Genomic DNA, 21448 nt, shown 5'->3' with positions numbered 1-21448 from the left:
TAACAGAGTGTATAGAGATAAATGTCACAATAATCAGAGTATTTATTACATAGCGGAAGACTTATTACAAAATAAAAGAATAAATATAAAACGAACTAAGGATCGTTGGCGCCAATGTCAACTGAGAAACGCCACCTAGATCAGATCATACTCCTCGCCTTGTGGCTCCTCCTGAACCACCTGCTCTTCTCCTGTGGGGGGGTGTGAGACAGCAAGGGTGAGCTCACACATGATCATCGCTCAACAAGTTGTTGGGAATAATGTGACATGAACTCACCAAAGGTGGGAGCTCATGGAGTGTAAGGCTTATCAAAGAGAATGGTTAAAGCTGAGCATTGCTTTTAATGTTGGTCAAACTTTTATTAGCAATTACTAGATGTAAGTAAATACCAAACCATAATAAAATAATAGAGAACAAAATTAATAATAAACCCATGCAAATGCAAATGACAAATTGAGTTTAGGTTCCATAATTTAATCATCAGAGAGTCCTGAGCTGCTCATGACCGTGAGCTCGGCTAGTATACCAGTTTTACACTCTGCAGAGGTTGTACCCTTTACCCACAAGTCATGCTACCCATCTGCCAAGGGGTCGCGAATCCCATACACCTCTACCTAGGAAGCGCGGCAGGGCAACACTACGAGGCCTTTACAAAGTTCCACTAGCTTCCGAAAACCCGCTACAGTTTATAGGAAGTTCCAATGCAGGGTTCCTGGCTGACTGCCATCGCAGCAAAATCAACCAGGGACCTCCCTACACTGACCACTCCCCTACTGCCCTTGCCCCTTTCGGGTAAGGTAGTCTTCCACTAGCTTTCCTAATTAGTCAGCCAAGGGCGTCCCATTAAACCCTTGTGGTGGCATGTGGTTCTCAAGTTAAGCTCTATGTTCCAATTAACATTAATGATCTTAACATGAACATAAATAGAATAACAGAAGATTTGGAACATAGAGGTAATAAATGATTATCCCAAAACCATGTAAAGCAATAGCAAACTACCCAGGTGATTCAGGGGTAAACAAGGTAATGTGATAAACAATCTAGGGTGACCTATTGGGTCCCATCAAAATTAACCTATGCATGTATGAGTAATATTAAAGAACATTATTGGGTAAAAAGTGGTCAAGGGCACAACTTGCCTATTCCCTCACCTCCCCGATGAACCACCGGCGGCGGGGTGCGCCACCGCGGTGGCCGCCATTGCCATATGCGGCCCATCGGAGCCCCCAGCGACCCATCCCTCGATTCAACAGAACCACCCGCTATGACGAATGCAACGGAGATAGGGAAAGCTCCATTACCTCAATTAACGCGGTGTCACCCACTGTCCACCAAGAGCGACGGAGATCGAAATCCGACGTCAAATTCCGGGCACAACCGCGGTCGTCCCCTACCCGGACGGCCACACGATCCTCACAGACAACCCGCGAAGTCCCTGGACTCAGCTCGGGTGCCCGGCCGATAGGCGAAGTCGACAGCGGCGCTGGCGGACAACTTCTGCTCCCGCCTCACTCTCTCTCTGTACCCGCGCAATGTTTGGCTGGAGATACGATGACTTGGAAAGGGGAAACGCTTGGGGAGGTCAATAGATATGCTCGGTAGAAGTAGGCAAGGAGGATTGGAGTGGTTCCATAGGAAGCGCACGGTTTGTTGAGCTTGGTGCGGATTTGGGGGAAGAAGAGCGGAAGAAACATGGCCAGCGCGGAGTTTGCGGGAGGTTGCAACCAACTCAGGGGAGGGCGATTTCCGAGCCGAGGAGTCCGTGGCGGCGGCGCGCGTCAAAAGGCTGGCCATCGGGCCCCTGGTGCGCGCGCGGCGTGAGAAAATGGAGGAGGCTGCGGGGATTTCTTAGCGGAAACTGCGGCGAGCTGGTAACAGACCTGAGGATGGGGACGATGCTGACCAAAGGGGCCCACAGGCAGCGGCTCAGTGGGCGAGTCCGCCGCGAAGCTTGCGCGCAACCCAGGCAAGGTGCAGAGCGAAGATCTGACAGACGAGGCCAATGTGCCAGCGAGCGGAAAGATATACACGTGGTAGAAGTCCACAACCTGACAGGTGGGGCCCGAGCGGTAGAGAGTATGAGCGACCACCGTGTAGTGATGTTGGGCCACGCGCACGGAAAGGGAAATTAGGTGGGCCGCTGTAGCTAGCTTTTGGCCCAACTGGAGTCTTTCCTTTTTCTTTTGTATTTCCTTCTTTTCTTTTCTTTTTCTCATTTTTAGATTTTGAATTTTAAATTTAAATTTAGTTGTGATCTTGCACATGTATCAAATGTACCACTTCAAATCTTGTAATAAAAGTATATATATATATATTTGTTTGTATATTTACTCCTTTTATTTTGTAGGGTATTTTTGCTTCTTTTCTCTACATCTTAATTTCTAAATTAGGTTAAATGCCTCTTTCGTCATTAGCATATTTCTATTATCATTATCACTATGAGTGAATGCACAAACATTTAAACTCCAGCATGATACACAGGTTATTTATATGTCATCTGTTTAATTATTTTTTTAAAAAAAATGTGGTTATTCTCATGTTCAAAATAATAGAGGCAAATCATATAAGGAAATCAGCTCTATTTTCTTTATTTACACTTTTGGGTATTACAAATCCTACCCCCCTTAACAGAAATCTCGTCCTCGAGATTTAGGAAGGACTAGGGAAACGATGGGAAAATCTATGCGGGGTTTTCTTTTCTCTTTCCCATGTTGCTTCATCTTCTCCATGGTGACTCCATTGTATTTGCACGTCTTTATCTCCTTATTTCTTGTAACCCGAGTCAAAGTATCCAAAATCTTGATCGGGTACTCCGTGTAAGTCAAATTACCTTGAACACTGAGCTCTTCCATTGGTAACTGTTCCTCGGGCACACGGAGACACTTCTTTAGTTGAGATACGTGGAACACATTATGCACATCCGATAGACTAGCAGGTAGTTCGAGTTGGTATGCCATCTCTCCAACTCGCCTAAAGATCAAGAATGGTCCAATGTAGCGAGGGGACAATTTGCCCTTAACTTTGAATCTCCTCATTCCACGAAGTGGTGACACCTTGAGGTACACATAATCTCCTTCCTCAAATTCCAGTGGTCTTCTTCTATTATCAGCATAACTCTTTTGCCTGGTTTGAGCCACCCTCAAATTTTCTCGAATTATACGGACTTGTTCTTCTGCTTCTTGAATCAGTTCAGGCCCAAAGAACTGTCTCTCTCCAGTCTGATCCCAATATAGAGGAGTCCTACACTTTCTCCCATATAAAGCTTCAAAAGGTGACATCTTCAGACTGGCCTGATAGCTATTATTGTATGAGAATTCAGCATAAGGTAGACTTTTATCCCAACTTCCTCCATGTTGTAGGGCACAAGCTCTCAACATATCTTCCAATACTTGATTAGTCCTTTCAGTCTGTCCATTAGTCTGAGGGTGATAAGCTGTACTGAAATTCAACTTCGTACTCATATTCTCATGAAAATTTTTCCAAAATCTGGAGGTAAACTATGATCCTTTATCCGAAACGATCTTCTTCGGTACACCATGTAGAGACATAATCCGAGCCACATATAACTCTACCAATTGAGATCCCTTATAAGTAGTCTTGACCGGAATGAAATGAGCCACTTTGGTCAGTCTATCCACAATAACCCATATAGATTCATATCCTTTCTGGGTGCGAGGCAATCCAGTAATAAAATCCATACCCATCTCTTCCCATTTCCACTCGGGTATCTTCAGTGGATGCAGTAGTCCAGCTGGCCTCTGGTGTTCAGCCTTAACTCTTTGACATACATCGCACATAGCCACATGTGCAGCCACATCTCTTTTCAATCCATACCACCAATACTTCTGCTTTAAATCCTGGTACATCTTGGTACTACCAGGATGAATAGAGTAATCCGAGTCATGGGCCTCTTTCAATATAGTCTCTCGAAGGCTTTTAATATCAGGAACACACATCCTGTCCTTGAACCATATAGTGCCCTGCTCATCTTCCGTAAATTCCGGAACTCGACCTTCAGTAATCAGATCCTTAATCTCTTTTATTTTAGCATCACCAATTTGTCCTTTGCGGATCTCTTGCTCCAAAGTAGGTTCCACATCAATAGTAACTCCTTCAGTATGAGCAACTATCCCCAGGTTAAGTCTCCTGAAATCCTCAACAATCTCATCGGGTAACTGGGCAACAATAGCTGAATGAACATGCTCCTTGCGACTCAAGGCATCTGCAACCAAATTTGCCTTGCCCGGGTGATAGTGAATCTCCAAATCATAATCCTTAATAAGCTCCAACCAACGGCGTTGCCTAAGGTTGAGATCCTTTTGAGTGAATATATACTTCAAACTCTTATGATCCGTATATACTTGACACTTGGTTCCCATAATGTAGTGTCTCCAAATCTTAAGCGCATGCACAACGGCTGCCAATTCCAAGTTATGAGTGGGGTAGTTCAATTCATGTTTCCGTAACTGATGAGACGCGTAGGCGATCACATGTCCTTCTTGCATGAGCACACATCCTAAGCCTTGGCCACATGCATCACAATAAATAACAAATCCTTTCTGTAGGTCTGGCATAACCAATACTGGTGACGACATTAATCTCCTCTTCAATTGATCAAAGTTGTCTTGGCACTTCTCGTCCCACTTAAATTCTCTTCCTTTCTCCAAAAGTGAAGTCATAGGCTTAGCAATCTTAGAAAATCCTTCAATAAATCTCCGATAATATCCAGCAAGTCCCAAGAAACTCCGAATCTCAGTAACTGTAGTGGGTACTCTCCACCCCATTATCTCCTTAACCTTAGCAGGATCCATTGAAATTCCTCCATTAGAAATAATATGACCAAGAAATGGCACCTCGCCAATCCAAAACTCACACTTGCTGAACTTGGCATAGAGTTGATTATCTCGTAGCTTCTGTAGCACCAATCTCAGGTGTTCCTCATGATTACTATCACTCTTGGAATAAATAAAAATATCGTCGATGAAAACCACGACGAATCTATCCAGATCATGAACACCTTATTCTTCAGATCCATAAAATAGGTTGGTGCATTAGTTAGTCCAAATGATGTAACAGTGAACTCATATAAACCGTATCGGGTCGAGAAATCCGTCTTGGGAATATCCGATGGCCAAATCTTCATTTGGTGATAACCGGATCGGAGATCAATCTTCGAGAATACCCTTGCACCTCTCATCTGATCAAATAAATCCTCAATACGGGGCAACAGATACTTGTTCTTCACCGTAACATCATTAAGGGATCTATAATCCACACACATTCTTTGTGATCCATCCTTCTTCTGTACAAACAAGACCGGCGCTCCCCAAGGTGAGGAACTCGGACGAATGTACCCAGCCTCTTGTAACTCAGTTAACTGCTTCTTAAGTTCCTTCAACTCCTCTACGGACATCCTACATGGCCGTTTAGAAATAGGGGCGGTTCCAGGTAAGAGATCAATAACAAACTCAACTTCAAATCTATGTCCTTTGGAACTGGTGAGTTCTACGGTTCCCTTAGCACAATGTATATACTGCCTTCGCCTTTCTTAACCATGACATACCAAGGATCAAATCTATACTGCTCTCTTCTAACAGTATAGGGGTAGCCCATCTGGGTTAGAAATACAGGGTAAGAAAGGAAGAATTGTAGACAAGGTAGTGATTACGAAGCATGTTACTTTGGGGGATTTATTAGCTAAGTGTGTCACCTACTAAAGCTAATTCATTACCTTATGTTGGTACATGCTAAGATGCCCGTCTATACTATTTCAATCAATCAAAGAAGCAAATCAGGCATTGATCATCAGCACAATCAACCAACATTTTTAAATGGAGAAAATAGTTTTAATTTTGTCTTAGGTTCCCTATCTCTTAAGAAGATCATAGTGGCAGGATTCCAGGGTGTGAAATCCATCTTGTCTTAGAGTAGAAAAGATAAGATTAATCAGAGTAGAGTAGCAAAAGGTGAGACAAGATCAAGATGAGATGAGTATAGAATGAATCAGAATAAGGTAAGTAGATAAGAGTTTTGTCCATTTCTATCTAGGTTTCGTCCTACAGTCAACATTTCCTCTGATACCACTTCTGTCACACCCGGCTTTAAGGAACCAAGCCAGGTGCATCTCATACATGCGCCAAGAAGACAACATATATAATAACAGAGTGTATAGAGATAAATGTCACAATAATCAGAGTATTTATTACATAGCGGAAGACTTATTACAAAATAAAAGAATAAATATAAAACGAACTAAGGATCGTTGGCGCCAATGTCAACTGAGAAACGCCACCTAGATCAGATCATACTCCTCGCCTTGTGGCTCCTCCTGAACCACCTGCTCTTCTCCTGTGGGGGGGGGTGTGAGACAGCAAGGGTGAGCTCACACATGATCATCGCTCAACAAGTTGTGGGGAATAATGTGACATGAACTCACCAAAGGTGGGAGCTCATGGAGTGTAAGGCTTATCAAAGAGAATGGTTAAAGCTGAGCATTGCTTTTAATGTTGGTCAAACTTTTATTAGCAATTACTAGATGTAAGTAAATACCAAACCATAATAAAATAATAGAGAACAAAATTAATAATAAACCCATGCAAATGCAAATGACAAATTGAGTTTAGGTTCCATAATTTAATCATCAGAGAGTCCTGAGCTGCTCATGACCGTGAGCTCGGCTAGTATACCAGTTTTACACTCTGCAGAGGTTGTACCCTTTACCCACAAGTCATGCTACCCATCTGCCAAGGGGTCGCGAATCCCATACACCTCTACCTAGGAAGCGCGGCAGGGCAACACTACGAGGCCTTTACAAAGTTCCACTAGCTTCCGAAAACCCGCTACAGTTTATAGGAAGTTCCAATGCAGGGTTCCTGGCTGACTGCCATCGCAGCAAAATCAACCAGGGACCTCCCTACACTGACCACTCCCCTACTGCCCTTGCCCCTTTCGGGTAAGGTAGTCTTCCACTAGCTTTCCTAATTAGTCAGCCAAGGGCGTCCCATTAAACCCTTGTGGTGGCACGTGGTTCTCAAGTTAAGCTCTATGTTCCAATTAACATTAATGATCTTAACATGAACATAAATAGAATAACAGAAGATTTGGAACATAGAGGTAATAAATGATTATCCCAAAACCATGTAAAGCAATAGCAAACTACCCAGGTGATTCAGGGGTAAACAAGGTAATGTGATAAACAATCTAGGGTGACCTATTGGGTCCCATCAAAATTAACCTATGCATGTATGAGTGATATTAAAGAACATTATTGGGTAAAAAGTGGTCAAGGGCACAACTTGCCTATTCCCTCACCTCCCCGATGAACCACCGGCGGCGGGGTGCGCCACCGCGGTGGCCGCCATTGCCATATGCGGCCCGTCGGAGCCCCCAGCGACCCATCCCTCGATTCAACAGAACCACCCGCTATGACGAATGCAACGGAGATAGGGAAAGCTCCATTACCTCAATTAACGCGGTGTCACCCACTGTCCACCAAGAGCGACGGAGATCGAAATCCGACGTCAAATTCCGGGCACAACCGCGGTCATCCCCTACCCGGACGGCCACACGATCCTCACAGACAACCCGCGAAGTCCCTGGACTCAGCTCGGGTGCCCGGCCGATAGGCGAAGTCGACAGCGGCGCTGGCGGACAACTTCTGCTCCCGCCTCACTCTCTCTCTGTACCCGCGCAATGTTTGGCTGGAGATACGATGACTTGGAAAGGGGAAACGCTTGGGGAGGTCAATAGATATGCTCGGTAGAAGTAGGCAAGGAGGATTGGAGTGGTTCCATAGGAAGCGCACGGTTTGTTGAGCTTGGTGCGGATTTGGGGGAAGAAGAGCGGAAGAAACATGGCCAGCGCGGAGTTTGCGGGAGGTTGCAACCAACTCAGGGGAGGGCGATTTCCGAGCCGAGGAGTCCGTGGCGGCGGCGCGCGTCAAAAGGCTGGCCATCGGGCCCCTGGTGCGCGCGCGGCGTGAGAAAATGGAGGAGGCTGCGGGGATTTCTTAGCGGAAACTGCGGCGAGCTGGTAACAGACCTGAGGATGGGGACGATGTTGACCAAAGGGGCCCACAGGCAGCGGCTCAGTGGGCGAGTCCGCCGCGAAGCTTGCGCGCAACCCAGGCAAGGTGCAGAGCGAAGATCTGACAGACGAGGCCAATGTGCCAGCGAGCGGAAAGATATACACGTGGTAGAAGTCCACAACCTGACAGGTGGGGCCCGAGCGGTAGAGAGTATGAGCGACCACCGTGTAGTGATGTTGGGCCACGCGCACGGAAAGGGAAATTAGGTGGGCCGCTGTAGCTAGCTTTTGGCCCAACTGGAGTCTTTCCTTTTTCTTTTGTATTTCCTTCTTTTCTTTTCTTTTTCTCATTTTTAGATTTTGAATTTTAAATTTAAATTTAGTTGTGATCTTGCACATGTATCAAATGTACCACTTCAAATCTTGTAATAAAAGTATATATATATATTTGTTTGTATATTTACTCCTTTTATTTTGTAGGGTATTTTTGCTTCTTTTCTCTACATCTTAATTTCTAAATTAGGTTAAATGCCTCTTTCGTCATTAGCATATTTCTATTATCATTATCACTATGAGTGAATGCACAAACATTTAAACTCCAGCATGATACACAGGTTATTTATATGTCATCTGTTTAATTATTTTTTTAAAAAAAAATGTGGTTATTCTCATGTTCAAAATAATAGAGGCAAATCATATAAGGAAATCAGCTCTATTTTCTTTATTTACACTTTTGGGTATTACAATTACACCAGAGGGTTTTGGCTTGCGAAAGCCGAAGCAAAGACACTACTAAAACAGTTCTTCACAACATCCATGTGGTAGATTATGACCATAGTAGCTCGAACAACGAGTTGTAAGAAGTGTATGCTGCTGACATAGTTTGGCCGAAGCAGGCCAAATCTTCAGTTTGTTCCTCTCTATAGCCGGTTCAAAAGAAACGACAAGAAGAGATTAAATTTACACTTAATATTAGCAAATCTGACAAAATATTTGATGAGTTATTTAAAAGCGGCAACATTAAAATAAATAATACTATTCTGTCCGCTGACGAGCTTAAACATCGTGCTTATTGCAAGTGGCATAGTTTATTCTATCATGCCACTAATTATTACAATATATTTCGACTACAAGTCTAATTGGCTATTAACAAGGACCGATTGAAGTTTCAGGAAATGCAGGTGGACACATAACCCTTTCTGATGAACATGATCCATTTTGTCACACTGGGTTTTAGGGACCCGTGCGCGAGATAAAATCACCAAGTGTGCTGGGAACAAGTATTACACATATGATGACTCATGGTATAGAATCGAATGTCACAACATTAAAATATAACGTAGTTTTGTACAAAATAGTTAAATAATTACATCATGCGAAGACACGATCCAGCAACACAAAGTTGACTAGGAGACGACGACCTAGACCTCTCACGAACACATCACGCCATCCTTCATGTTCCTCGTCCTGGGGTACCTGTTCTTGACCTAGGGGGATGTGAGTACAACAAGGGTGAGCTCACATACGTTCATTACTCAACAAGTTGTGGGGAATAATGTGCATGAACTCACCAAAGGTGAGAGCTCATGTGAAGTGTGAGGCTTACCAAAGAGGATGGTTAAAGCTGAGCATTGCTTTTAAAGTTGGTCAAAATTTTATTAGCAGTTACTAAGTAAGAGACCAATATTAATAACAACACACACAATGCAATGCAAATGACAAATTGAGTTTAATTCCATAAATTACTCATGTGAGTGTCCAAGCCGCTCATGACCGTGAGCACGACTGATATACCAGTTTTACACTCTGCAGAGGTTGCACATCTTTACCCACAAGTCGTGTTACCCATTTGCCACGGAGTTGATCAGACCCCATACACCTCTACTAAGGAAGCGAGGCAGAGTACCACTACGAGGCCTTTACAAAGTTCCACTAGCTTCAGAAAACCCGCTACAGTTTCTAGGAAGCGCAATGCAGGGATCCCCCGTCTGACCGCCATCGCAGCAAAATCAGCCCGAGAACCTCCCTACACCAACCACTCCCCTACTGCCCTTGCCCCTTTCGGGTAAGGTAGTCCTCCACTAGCTTTTCTAATTAGTCAGCCAAGGGCGTCCCATACCACCCTTGTGGTAGCACTGTTTTCCCGGGTGGTTCTCCATGTTCCAATTAACAATATGATCTTATCATGAACAATAATTAAACAACAACATAATTGGAATATGATCATAATGAAACATTAGTTTCCCAAAACCAGGTAGAGCAATAGTGAAAGGGAAATAGAGTTAACCATTTCCTATAAATATATTTTGGTGGTTGACGACCAACACAAACCATATGGACTAACTAGTTTGGCTAGATGTGATTTATCTCAGGTGCATAAGGTTCAACACAAACCAAGAAAGAATTCAGTTAGGGGGACACAATTTATTTGGAGCAAAAAGAATTTAGAGTGCGCTGCCTCTAGCGCACCGGACACTGCCCGGTGCACCAGGCCCGTATAGACTCCAACCAGCCACAATCGGAAATTTAGAGGCGCGCTCCGCTATAATTCACAGTACTGTCCGGTGAGCCAGCAGAGCAACGACTCCCACCATGCCAACGGTCGTCTGACGCGATGAACAGTGATGTACAGTGCCGCGACATAAGTCAGAGCGCAGAAGTCAGAGGGCACCAAACTGTCCGGTGTGGCACCGAACTGTCCGATGCAGCAAGACGACAAATGCCTCCAACGGTCAACTGCTCCGAACCCTAACGGTTGCGCTGACGTGGCGCGCACCGGACAGTGAACAGTGACTGTCCGGTGTGCCCATCGCCAGCAGACTTCACCGACGACTAGGAAGTGGTTGGGGGCTATAAATACCCTTCAACCACCTCATTCAAAGTCATCCAAGTTTCTTGAACATCCCATTCATTACAAGAGCAAAAGACTTCACTCCAAGACACATTCAATAGATCAAATCCTCTCCAAGCCTCCAAATCAATTCAATTCCATTAGGGACTTGAGAGAGGGTGCTTTGTGTTCTTTTGTTGCTCTTGTTGCTTAGATTGGCCTTTTCTTTTTCCCATTCTTATTCTTAAGTGCTTTTAAGCAAAGCAAGAGACACCAAGTGTGTGGTGGTCCTTACGAGGTCTTAGTGACCCGTGTGATTAAGGAAAAGGCTCACTCGGTCCAAGTGTCCGTTTGAGAGAGGGAAAGGGTTGAAATAGACCCGACCTTTGTGGCCTCCTCAACAGGGACTAGGTTCTTTGGAACCGAACCTCGGCAAAACAAATCACCGTGTCTACTCACCTTGATTCTCGCTTGATTTGTTTTGCCCTCTTTCCTCTCTCTAACGTTTCCTTGCTAGTATTGATTTGAGTTTGCTCCCATACGTTAGCCGCATCCTTTGAGCAACTCTTAGCAAGAGAAACAATCTTTCAGACTTGAATTTAATTCTAACACTAACCCCGGCCTTAGTGTGTGTTTAAGTTTATAAATTTCAGGTTTCACCTATTCATCCCCTCTAGACGACTTTCAAATAGCAAATCTACCCAGTAGTTCATCTGTTTGCAAGGTGAGGGATAAACAGTGCTAGGGAAACCTATTAGGTCCCATCAAATTGACCTAAGCATGTCACAGTAATTAATAGCGAACATTATTAGGTAAAAGGAGTAATCAAGGGCACAACTTGCCTAGGACTCGAGATTCCAGGTACCATGATGATCTTCAGATTCTTGTGACCTCACTACTATTCATAGACGTACAAACAAACATGTTATAGGCAAAATTAACATCACACCAGACATAAGCACAAACTGCATAATAATATTCTACGCGTTGCTATGAGATCGTAGGTTCGAGAGCCACTAAATTTGGAGTTATTATTAAAAAGATATGGTTTTGTGGAGTTTTATGTGATTAAATAGTAGAAGTGCACCATATGCTAAGTAATATAAATCAGGTGAAGAGCATATTACTAAGGAGTGATTAATTCAACTTTAATCTAATTCATCTTTTAATCTTAGTTTGTTTTCGTATTCGAGTCAGATCATAATTATAAACAGATGAACTTAGAAGGATTAATCTACTAAACATGGGTTAACAATTATCTAATTATAAAAACATGTTATATGTTACAATTAATGGTGTCATTGTGTAGGCAATGTTATTACGAAGCTAACATAACTTGAACGAATCAAAACAGAGTTAAAATGAATAGGGATGAAAACGGTCGGTAAACACTAAAACCATTACCGTTTTCATATTTTTTATATAGCTAAAGTTTAGCAAGAAGGTAAAGTTTACATAAGATTGAAACAAGACCTTATATATCCTTCTCGTTCTCCACTATCGAAATTCACGAGCTCTTCTTAGATCGCAGAAATTGCGCTTGTGCCTGCTGCTCCTATGGCTGCTTCGCCAGTTTTCCCTTCTCTAAAGGGTAGGCATGGCCTTGGGTAGGGCTGGAAACGAGCCGAGCCGAGCTCGGCTTGGCTCGGTGCAGCTTGGTGGCTGACCAAGCTCGACTCGTCCATTTCATGAGCTGGGGAGACAGGCTCGGCTCGACTCGGCTCGAAGGTGGCTCGTGAGCCGGCTCGGCTCGCGAGCCACACCTTAATATATATAATTGCATTATATAGTAAATTATTAGTATATAAATATAAAATATATAGATATCATTCATTATTATGAGTAATCTAAATTATTAATTGTCATATATCTATCATGAAACGCTAAAGAACAAACTAACTACCTATACAATTAGCTAATATCTATTATTATCCTACATATTAAGTAATTTGACAAAGCTCGCGAGCCGGAACGAACCAGCTCGACTCAGCTCGCTACCACAACGAGTCCAAAAGACTGGCTCGACTCGCTCCGAGCTAGACGAGCTTATTTTCCAGCCGCAGCATTGGGCTTGAGCGTCTTGCGGTTGGCTGACCTCGAGCCGATGGACTGGTCAGTTGCGTGTGACTGACATGCCAATGGTCAGCGGAGTTCGCCTTGGGCACCACCAGCTTGTTGTCCTTGGGGTTGGCAGTGTGCCATCGCTAACGCCCCTCTTCACTGTTTTTGTGTAGTAGGGCGTCGTTGTCGCTTCTGAGGCACATTGAGCACACATTGACCAAATTTAGTCGATTAAATTATGGCATGGTTAGCCGAGAACCACACGTGCCATGTATTCGTAGCCTGGATTATAATCACACCGCTTAAAAATAAGTCCATCCCCAGCAATACGCGAAAGAAAAAAAATAACAACCAATACAGAGAGAGAAGAGATCAGATTTAGAGTACACGTAGCATCAGCGCCTCTTTTGCATCCGCATGTGCGCTCTGTTGGACCGTGACTAGAGACTCCTTTTTCGCATTCAAGGCACGATAGAAAAAAAAACAGGACACAAAATAGATATAGAAAAATCAGCGATAGATACGAAAAGGAGAGTACCTAGATTTAGGTTACACGTAGGATCAACGTCTTTCTTCGCATCCGCATCTACATCCGTGCTCCCCTGGACTGTGACTAGGGACTACTTTTCGCATTCAGGACATGATAGAAAAATACAGGACTTTCTCATGCACGGTCGAGATATGTGATGTGCTCAATCAGACGGGTTGAGGTGGAAGTTGCACAACCCGGTTTTACCAAGATGCTTAACTGCATCGCAAAATTCTCCACTCTCAAGTTTAAACTATTACATCAATGTCGAAGCACTCTAAGTTAACTTGTTGAATAAGTTGTATTCAATCAAACATTCTATACCTAATATTAAATACCTCGTTTATTACTACTAGAGAAGGACAAAATTTAGTAATGCTGAGCTAAGGACATATATTTAAAAATTCATTTGTGAAATGTTTAGAGCTAGACTACCCTTATGCTTGCTCTAGGTCTAGGCCTAGTGTTTTAGTGAAGTTAGCCTCTTAACTCTTGGTGCTTGTGTGCACCATTGTAGTTGTACCGAATGGGTTCATAGTCTTGAAAGATCATACCAACTACATTTGTAATATGACTTCCATCATATAGTTGAGAGAATGAGGCCTGCAACATTTCAGTCAAAATTCCATAATAAAGATGGAGGCAGCATCTCTAAGAGGAGATTTTAGAGACCCACTTGCATGTAGGGAATGCATAGAGCTATCCACAAAGTTGCCCGACCAGGAGCTTGGTCCTAGCATTTGGCATCCTTATTAGTGGCTCCAACAAGGACTACGTGAAGCTTGTATGCTTTTCAATACATTAGTAAAAATACTGGAGTCATTGATGGAATTTTGTATCTCTATCACCTTTTAACTTCTATGTTTACATTGTATCAATGCTATGTACCATGTGTACTTGACTATGCAAAGGCCCCCTAGTCTCCAATGTGTTTCTGAAGCTGAACAAATGAGCAATCAACCATAAATGGACAACATGGAAGGGTATTTATAGTTCTATGACATAGGACAAGCCAGTGCCCTCCATTCAACAATTACAGGGGCACCACACGTGTCTGTGTGTAGAATCCAGCGACTAGTTTTTGAACTTCTCATCATTGTACTGGTATGTGGTGCATCATGATCGATGTTCTCTAGACATGTCCAATGAGAGAAATGCCTTGAAGAACATGATTGTGTATATCTTTGAGTTTCCTATACGGCGGGGAGCCCATCGAATGCATCCGATGAGCGCACTGGCTCCCCATACTTGTTACAACCTTCTATGAATGACGTGATCAGTGCACATGACCAGTGTACACATCACACATATTGGTGCTTCTGCTCTATAATTAGGCATTTTCCTTACCGATGCCCCATGCACACTAAAATCGTTCGATGTACCTACAACGTCATCGATTTGTATATTTCAAACACCCTTTGGTTGGTTTGCATTAAAACTTCTCTCGGGCTTTTATAGAGCTACATAGTATTAGATTTCACAAGTGTGGATCACCACTCATCATTGAACATACCTAGATTTACCCATCCATACCCCTTTATAGTATGACCAAAGAAAACCTAAAGATCATATCACCAATTTAAGTGTCCATCAACTTCACTCAACACTTGGAACTAGCCTAACCTTAAACTTCTAACTCGTCCTTTGAAAACTGAATTTAAATACCATTAATATGGGCATAAATTCCATGCATGCTAAGCAATTGCTATTATCACGACCTAACTTATATTGTGCTTATAAAATGCACATCAGTCACAATAATCTGATCTCATCGTTAATAACTGAAACCTAACTATTAGCTTAGATGCTTTCTTTACAAAGATAGTCCTTCTTTTATCTGACTAGGTCGAGTCACTTGTCTTGGAGACCATGCCACTTTGTTCTGCCAGCCTATCTTTTTATTAGGTAGTCGGCTCTATGGAAAATCCTTATGATGTTGGTCCCATGGATCACACGCTTGAGGGGCTAGAACAATACCATAAGCGATTGACTCTAATACAAGTAAGAGATCATCTATTATATACTAAAGAGGTAATCATGATCCATGAGAACGCTAATGGGACTTTAGGGTAAAGGCTCATTAATAGAGGTCTATATATACAAAGATGATCATGTGCTTAGGGTTGGATGACACAACTCATAAACTAGCCGCCATGATCTCTCCCTAGGGGTGCGAGTGCCTGAGGGACCACCACCCTTCCTCTTGTACGCATATAGTGCCAACACATCGCCATCATGACATTGCCTCTCCACATAGATACTATGGAGATGTTGTTGTTGGTACTACAACATTGATCAACAACAAACATGAGATGTACAAACGAATGTGTCGACCTACCGATATGCGAGTATGTACGACTACTTCCACTATATAAACTAGCTCTCTTTTACTGTGTTGCATGACTAGTGGCAACGACCCATGATTCTTCACTCACATGTTTCAATGGTTGTATATAATAGATATGCTAGTGCATAATATACTCGTTTCTCTGTGGTTAGAAATGGTATTCTTGCACGGTAGCGTTATCGAAAGCCACATCAAGATCGAACATTAAGATGTTAACAGCGCCAATTGTTGAGAAGGACTTGAATAAAGTAAAGAGAAAAACAATCTACCAATGAATACATCAATAAAAATATTATTTATAAAGTAGTTATAACTTTATTAAAAAATGATTTCTCCTATTAATACATAATTTCACCTATAATCAATAGTCATTCACTTTTAAATATTGTAATAAAAATGGACCCCCGACCCATTTAATTAAGGATTTTGGTGTTTGATGATCAACATAACCTTGTGGACTAATGTTTTTCATGTGTTTGTGTTTTGAAGTTCACAGGATGCGAAGTGGATTGAACTAAGGCTCTGAGGATGCAACACCTTAAAAGAAGACTTAAAAGACTCAAGGAAGATCAACAAATACTCATCAAAAGTCCAAGACACAAGACCAAAAGGAGCCTAAGCAAAAGAGTGAAGAAATCCAAAGATGGGTTGTGAGCCTATGCACTGATGGCTCACCGGACAGTCCGGTACCACACCGCGGATTGTCCGATGCACCAAAGACTAGTCTTTGGTGGCTCATGGAGGGAGAGCCACTAGACAGTCCGGTGCCAGGACTGGACAGTTCGGTGAGAAGACCGACAGCGTTGCAATGGCTATATTTCCAAGGCTACTTGCACCGGACCGTCTAGTGCCAGTACCGGACAGTCTGGTGTGTAGCAGAGAGCAACATATTTCCCTCCATTAACTATTTTGAGTTGGGGCCTATATATACTTCACCCAACCGACCATTTGAAGGTGTGGGAGCCCAAGCAACATACCAACACATGCTATAGACATTTCAAAGTGCTCAAACACCCAAGTGCTTAATATAATCACTCAGTGATTAGCGTAGGTGCTTTATGAAATGCTTAGGTTAGTTAGACCACTATTGCGCTTGCTCTAGGTGAATACTAGTTAGTTGAGTGAGTTTAGAAAAACCCACAAAACCCTTCAGCTCTTGCGCGAGCCGGTGTAATTGTACCAAGTGGGCGAGAGTCTTGCGAGACCCTATCAACTGCGTTTGTGATACAACCGCCACCATGTACCTGAGGGAACGAGGCCCGTGACATTTAGGCCGGAAGCTCTATAGTGAAGACAACAGGGAGCGTCCAAGAAGAGCTAGAAGCGGAGCACCACTTGCGCGTGGAGAAGGCATGCGGCCCTCGACGGAGTTACTTGTCCTTGGTGCTTGCTCTCGCATGGGCTACCATTTTGTGGGGGCACCAATGAGGATAAGTTAGGACCTTGCGTGGTTTCGGATACCTCGGTAAAAAGATCGGCGTCATCCATAGAGTTTGCATCTCTACCCTTGCTGTTTAGCTTCCACATTTACATTCAAGTACTTAAGTTCATTTCTCTCTATTTCTAGTTAAATTTGTTAGGATTGGAACTTAGGTTGCAAAACTCCTTTTGCACTAGAGATAGCAACAGTTAGTCAAAATCTAGTTTGCACATTCTAGTTTACATATTTGCATAGGTTTTGTTCTAGGGATTTATTTGTGGCCTAAATTAGCCAATGTTTTAGAAGTCCTAATTCACCCCCTCTTAAGCGTACATGTTCCTTTCAATTGGTATCAGAGCCCGGTTTGGCTCATTTGGAATGTTTTAACTTCATCGCTAATAGAGCCAACACTTCTTAGAGAAAGGGGATGGATACCCATAGGTCACCACATTTCGGCGACACTAATTACCCTTATTATAATGCTAGAATGACTTGTTATCTATAAGCGGTTGATCTAGGTGTTTGGAAGAATCCCGAGAAGCTCATCGCAAGTGACGAAAAAGAAATACATTTGAATGCTAGAGCCAAAATTGCTTGTATGAATCTCTTAGCATAGAAATTTTCAATCAAGTATTAACTTTGAAAACTGCTATTGAGACTTGACTAAAATTGCATGAGCTCCATGACAGCACATCAAATGTCTGTGAGCAAAAACATTGTGTAGTTTTAAATGAATATCATTCTTTTGCTATGAAAGAAACTGAGCTTGTTAGAGACATGCATTCATGGTTAAATCTTGTTATTAATGAGCTCAACTCTATTGACATTAATAAGCTAGACAATATGGACATTATGAGGAAGATCATCTCCCTACTACCACAAAGAAAATAAGGGAGCATCATCACCATCCTTTACAACTTGGAGGACTTGAGCAAAATGACCCCGACACTTGTGATCGAGAAAATTGTGGCATTTGAGATGTCACAGAAGATGGGTCAAGAAGAGAAGCCAACCTCTTCAAAGCCATATGCTTTTTCATGTGATGAATACAAAAATATGAAAGGCAAGAAGATGGCTCCAAGCTCAAGCTCCTCAAGTAAAGAAGAGGAAGAGTAAGATGATGATAATGATATAGCCTCATCATCCTCCAAGGACGAAGAAACATTCTGACATGTCAAAAAGGTAATGAGGATGATTCGCAAGATTAATTTAATGGGTGTGCCCCTGTGGATCGAGGATCTTCTCTTTAACATTTACAGGAAAAAGCAAAGAAAGAGATGATGCTTTGCATGTGGGGAGAAGGGCCACTTCTAGGATAACTGCCCAAATATGGTCGAACCCAAGAAGAGGAGGAGCAATGGCAAGGCGCTCACAAATGTCAAGACTTGGGATGATTCTTTAAGCGAATATGAACCTCCAAGGACTCACAACCACCGCTCTTTATCTCGTTCTTCACGCTCATCACACAAATGCCTTATGGCGACAGGTAACACAAGTATCCCATCATCTAGTGATAGCGATAGCGATGATGAAGATAGATCCTCCTTAGATGAACTTGTGCATGCCGTTAAATTCTTTGAGGATGTTTTCACTAAACAAAAGGCTCAACTTAAAACTTTGAAAAATAAGTTTCTTAGCTCTCAAGAAAGTTATAAATGTTTGCTAAAAAAATTTGAAACTTTTGTAAACTTAAATTATGAGCTAACAACTAAAATTGAGCAATTAGAGTCAAAAGCTCCATCCTCACCTACTGATGATAGCCTTGTTAAAAAGAATGAAAAACTTAAGGCTAAGTTATCTCGTTCTCAAGATGCTATTGAAAACTTGCTAGAAAAATAGAAATTCTTAGCATACACAATAATGAGCTATCTACTAAGCTAGAAAGCATCGGTAGCACCCCAGGAGCACCTTTAATTGCAATTTCTAAAATTATTAAAAAGGATGATTCTACTTCTTGCATAGATTTAATTAATGTTAACTCTAATCATTGCAATCAAGTTGTGGTTAAGAATGTTGTTGTAGAAACTTGTTCCGTTGAGATTGCAATGGAAAATGAACTATTAAGGCAAGAAGTGGCTCGCCTTGGTAAGGCTTTATATGACAAGAAAAGCAAAGCCAAACAAACCCAACTTCCTCAGGATAACACCATAGCGGGAGTGAATAAGCATGTGGAGGGAGAAATCATGGTTTGCTGGCTCTGTCATAAGGAAGACTACAAGTCTTATCAATGCAAGGCGAAGACCGAAAGAAGCAAAAGAAAACACCAACAAGCAAAATCTCCAACACATACAACAACAAGATGGATAAGAAGGCGGCTACACCATACTTAATCTATAAGAAGAAGAATGGAAATATGATAGCCATCAAGACCAACAAGCAAGCCAACAAGCGAAACATAGCCAAAGACATATAGGCGCCAAAGGAGATTATCTCAACCATGAAACACACCAAGAAGGTTTGGGTCCCGAGAGAGAACTGAGAAGTCCAAAGGACTTCGGGAAATTTGGAGACTAATAAAATTGTGATGTATATCATGGGATGCATCACATCGGATCAAGACTATTGCCAAGTGGGTTAGTGAATACTTTGGACCCAAATTCCCCACCCATGACTAAGGTAACTAGAATTTATTGTATTTTCTTATTTTTAGATATGTCTATCTAGTTTCTTTTGGTATATAGCTCACCTTTCATGCCTAGTATTGCTTTTAGTACTCTTTTCAATTAATATGAGTTTTTCAATTGGTATTACTCATTGCATACACGCTAGACATATCATATGGTAGGAACGCTCGTTTTTAAATTCATCCTTTTGAGCAAACCTACATGGTTGAAATGTGTAATAAAGCACATCACATAGTTTAACTAAAATTACTAGATATATGGCATATTGCTTGTTTCTAAAGTTATATCTTTCAATTGGTATCATTTTGAATTATGTGTGCTAAAGTATGGATTATAGATAATTTGCCCCTCCTGATCTCAAAATCAGAGTGCAAGTCTCCTATAAGTATTCAAAACTTGTATCCACTCTTTTAGGGGGAGGTTAGTCTATAATATAAGTCTTTGATACTAACACTTTGTTTCAAGTCTATTATGTGTGTAGTAGTCTCATTGAAGGAAAATGGAGTCCCCGGAGAAAGACATCATGCTTCCACTGTAAGATTGTTATCATACAAACGTTTTGATTAGTATCGTCTTTCAATTGGTATTATTCACATGTCTTATCCATCATTTGAATAGGCTATGTCTTTTTCCATCTTATGCCCCCATGTTGCCATATATGCATATGTTGTTAAAAGCTTCATTTAGTATCACTAGAATATCCTCTATCATTTACATATACATAGTTTTAGGGGGAGTGAGTCTATTCAATCATGTCTTATTTCCTCTTATTTTCATGTGCTTTCCTACATGAAGGGTCTGTGACATGGGGATTATGTCTTTTCCCTTGCAAAAGGGAGAATACTTCTCCACATGGGGAGAACTTTCTTTCAGGGGGGAGTAATCTTTTCAGAGGGCAAGTCTGTAATTGCTTCCTATATGCTTCACCATGCCTTCCTTTTCGGTGTTTGATTCCAAAGGGAGAGATTTTTATAGACCAAAGCAAACCAAAGTTTATCAAATACCAAAAACACCAGTCTAATTTTTTATTCTTTCAAATGGTTATCTATGTTGGTTTTCATACAAAATAGGAAGTATGTGGATTATGGAGTTAGGGGAGGCTTAAGTCCCTAATCACACATGGGGACTAGTTGCTTATGCAAGAATGTGCTTAATCTCAAATTGACCACATAACTTTTAATTTGGTATCTCTTTCATCTTGCATATGCACATGCATCCATAGAAAGTAAAGTGCATATTTCAATTCAGTATTTGATATTTGCTTGCTTTGGTTGTGTTGTCATCAATCACCAAAAAGGGGGGGATTGTAGGGAAAATGGACCTTGGCCCATTTGGTTAAGGATTTTGGAGTTTGATGATCAACGTAACCTTGTGGACTAATGTTTTCCAAGTTTTTGTGTTTTGAAGTACACATGATACAAAGTGGATTGGACTAAGGCTCTAAGGATGCAACACATCAAAAATGACCTAAAAGACTCAAGGAAGAACAACAAATACTCCACGAAAGTCCAAGACACAAGACCAAAAGAAGCCCAAGCAAAAGAGTGAAAAAAATCCAAAGATGGGTTGTGAGCCTGTGCACTGGTGGCTCACCGGACTGACCTGTGCCAT

The sequence above is a fragment of the Zea mays genome, chromosome 3 (assembly GCF_902167145.1).
Source record: "Zea mays cultivar B73 chromosome 3, Zm-B73-REFERENCE-NAM-5.0, whole genome shotgun sequence".
Classification (NCBI taxonomy): domain Eukaryota; kingdom Viridiplantae; phylum Streptophyta; class Magnoliopsida; order Poales; family Poaceae; genus Zea; species Zea mays.
Note: the sequence above shows the minus strand (reverse complement) of the source record.